Here is a 4214-nt window from a genome sequence, read left to right on the forward strand (position 1 = left end):
ATCGCTAACTATTTGATCAAGTTTTGATTTAATAACATTTCTTCTTTTAAGAACTTTCTTATATGAATTTTCATCTGGATTCATTATTTCTCCTAAAGTGCTAGATAATTTTGGCATAATCATTCTATCTACCTTTCTATTAACCATCTATATATAATATACTTATAGAAAAAAATCTTTAAAAACGCACCTAATGAAATTATATTGATTTGAGAAATTTGTTTATATTATCTATATCTTTTGAATAAGATTTTAAAGTCATTTTTTCTAAATTGTTATCAACTGTTAAAATTTTAATACCTTCTTGAAACATTCTGTTTAACCATTCTTCGTGTAATTTGTGTAGTTTTTCTAAATAATCTAAACCAACTTTGTTTTCTTCCGTTCTGTTTCTTTTTCGAAGTCTTTTAAAACATATTTCTGGGTCGGTTTTAACATAAACAAATCCATCAATTGGGTTTTTTCCATATGGTTTTATAATATGATCAGTTAAGAAAAGATTGTATACTGCCCACTCGGGGTCATTTATAACACCGTTGTCGTGATGTTGTTTTGTAAAAACATTACTGTTAGTTAAATAACAACGTTCAAGGACAGAAACACCATCAAACTGTTTAGCAGAAGATAACATTTTTATATGACTGTTTAAAGTTGTTAGCTGAAAAGGAAATAAATATTTGGAAGGTTCTTGAGCAGCAAGTTCAAAAAGGTTATATGAATTATAACTTGGGTCCATAACATTTTGCCATCCGTGAATTGGTTCTGGAATTATATTAAAATTAGGATTATATTCTTTAATAATATCTAAAAACGTACTTTTTCCTGATGCAATATTACCTTCAACTGATATAATTTTTCTCATTTATATAAAATACTTATAGAAAAAATCTTTAATAATCTTTAATACAGCTCTTCTTCTTTTTTACTTTTATATCCGTTAAGTTTAAATTCCTTCATATGCATTTCAAGAGGTGTTGAATAATTTTTTTCTTTCTGCATTTCTAATAGTATTGTAAAAATATCCTGAATAACTTTATTTGGATCTTCTTTATTTACTTTTCCAATCCGTGCTTTTGTTATAAGTTGTTTTATTTTGTGATGATGTGATTTTAAAATAAATTTCTTGTCGTCAAGTTTTAGTCTGTTAGTAAATATGGTAATTACTGATGGAACAGCGCCAGCAACTGCTACAAATATAGGAATAGCTGGAACAAGTACTAATGCAGCTGAGCAACCAAAAATACCTGCTGTAATATATAATCCAGTATTTACTCTCCCACAAAATTTATAACTTTTTCTGTAAGCAGAAGCTAGTTTAGTTAAGTGAATAATTAATTGATCTATTGTTTGGTTTAAACAATATTTATTTTCAAGCAGGTATACAGCAAACATATATTTACACAAATCAAGGATTGAGTAGGAAGCTAAGCTTATTTAGAAACTCTTTCCTTATAAATAGCAGGGATAGCTGGTAACTTAGAAAATAAAGTATTTATAAACTATGGAAAACGTGCAAATGAAACATGCATATCAATAATACATTACCAAAGCTAGTCAACTATTTATCTCATATTGTTTGTTTTAAAATGGTAATATAGTAACTGCATATATTTAAACGTGCTTAGAAACAGTAAGTATATTTTACATTGGTTTATGACTAAGAGACATGTGAAGGAAGTAAAAAGGGTAGAAATGAGAGCGTGGCGGAGATAGAGGTAAAGAAATATAGAGATATGGTCACGTACACGAGCTGGAAGTGCGGTTGGTTCTAAAATTATCAGCATGGAAAAAAGTGAGCAAGATGATACATAATATCCAATAATTAATAATTTATTGTATTATATAATATATATAAAGAGGAATGCTATGTATCAAAACGCTTGGTTGTTCTGATGTAATTATGGACATGTGCGAAGATTTCACTATTTGAATCATCCGAGAGGTTTGGGTCTCCAAATAAAAGTGTAGACAGAGAAGGTGTGGTAAGGTTTAGAATGTGATTTAAGAGAACAGTGCGTTGTTGGCGATAGAAATGACAATCAAAGAAGTAATGGTGAGTACTTTCGGTTTGGCCACATTCACATAGAGGACTGGTGATTATGTTTTTTGAAAATAGATGTTCCTTTAAGGTGCTGCAATGAGTTCTGAGACGAGTGTGTAGAATTTGGTGCTTACGATTGCCAATGTAGTAATGAGAGGGAACCATGGGTTTGTTCGCACTGAGTTTGCTTTTGAAAGAGTTGAGTGTAGTACAGTTTCGGTGTTCAATAGGAAGCTGATTCCAGGCATTTACAACCGATGGCAGGAATGAATTTGCGTAGAGTTGTGTATGACAGTGGATATCCCTTGTGTTGTTGGCGTTCCTTAGGTTGTATGTAGTCGTATCGCCCACATTATCAGGTACGAGAGAATTAAGATATGGAGGAGATAGGTTGTTTGTCATTTTATAAAAGAGTGTGAGTTTGTGTTGTTCTCTTCTTTGTTTGAGAGTTTCAAAGCAGGTTTCCCTATAGAGATTATCGATAGAAACTAGTTTGGTTGCCCCACAGATAATTCTACACGCCTCATGTTGTATTTTTTCTAACTCATATTGATCATGGAGAGAAAGATTGTCCCAAACGACGTCAGAGTACTCTAGGAGAGGGCGAATGAAAGATGTATAGATAGTTTCTAATGATTTTCTGTCAAGAGTAAATTTGAGTGTGCGCATAATATTGATACGTTGCCATGCTTTTGTTTTGATTGTCTCAATGTGCTCATGCCAAGTTCCATCGTGAGAAAATGTGACCCCTAGATGCTTGTGAGTGTTTACTTCTGCTATAACTGTGCCATTCATTGATAGAGGAGGGTGATATGGTTTGTTGTGTTTTCGTGAAATGAGCAAAGAGGTTGTTTTGTTTGGATTGAAGTCAACTAGCCACTTTTCGGCCCAGTTTGTGATAGTATTGAGATCGGCGTTGAGTGTAATTGCTGATTGTATAGGATCATCAACAGTTATGTAGAGGCTTGTGTCATCAGCAAAGAGACGAATAGTAGAACCGATGTCCGTAACGATGTCGTTGATATAGAGAATAAAAAGAAGAGGACCAAGGATGGAACCTTGATCTATTGTTTCTATTCCATTATTATTAGAAATTAGATTTTTATTGCTCATTTATATAATTAAACTTTTTATTTCTAAATTAAATTTGTTCAAGATCGCTAAATGGTACCCAACTATTAAATTTTTCACTATAACCTTTCCATTTTACTAAAGCTTGTTTTTTCTTATAGTCTCGTCTAATAATTTTTTCTATTCTAAAAACTTCTTGTGTAGTAGGTAAAAGTTCTTGTTCATAAAATGAACCTTGAATTATTTCATTATTTAAATCTTTAATAGAGTATGTTCTGGGATTTGTATTATTAATTTTATAAATTATAAATATTTCCTCTGTCCAGTTTGGTGTATATCCTTTTTCAAAATGCTTTTTAAGTTTGCTTAAGCGAACTCGATCACCAATTTTAAATTTTGCTTTACTCTTTGGTATTTTTAAATCACCATATAAATTAAAGTAAACAGTACCTTTATTTAAGTTTTTACTAGCTTCGGTTGGTGTCATTTTTATACTAGAATGTTTTGTTTTGTTATATTTATCAACCATATCCTGCAAATTATCTAAATAAGTATAAGTATTATTTGCTGTAAAATATTTCCACATTATTCTTTTTAAACTTCTATTAAATCTTTTTATTACTACAGCCTTTCCTTCATTAAATGTATGATACATATTAATCTTATTTTTATTCAAAAATGATTCAAACTTTTTATTATAAAATTCTTTTCCTTCATCTACCCATAAATTTTGTGGAATCCTTGCAGTCTTCGGGGACTTTTGTCCCTGAATTCTACCTTCTAAAATTATTTTTTCAAATGCTTCAGTAACAGATTCTCCAGTTTTATTCTTTAATGGAATAACCCAAGCATATTTACTAAATATATCAATAACGGTTAACAAGTACTTTACCCCATTTATTATATTTTGAAAAAGCTTGCATGTCAACTAAATCAGCTGACCAAGTATCATCAATATCATTAACTATCACTCTTCGTTTCCTAAATTTCCTTTTAATTGGTTTGTGTAATTCTTCTGCTAATTCATCGCTCCATGTGATTCCGGGGGTATACTCTACCCCCTTTTCCCGTTTTTTGATTTTTGTCCCAACCCAAGTTTGTA

The sequence above is a fragment of the Mercenaria mercenaria genome, chromosome 7 (genome assembly GCF_021730395.1).
Source record: "Mercenaria mercenaria strain notata chromosome 7, MADL_Memer_1, whole genome shotgun sequence".
In the NCBI taxonomy this organism is placed as follows: domain Eukaryota; kingdom Metazoa; phylum Mollusca; class Bivalvia; order Venerida; family Veneridae; genus Mercenaria; species Mercenaria mercenaria.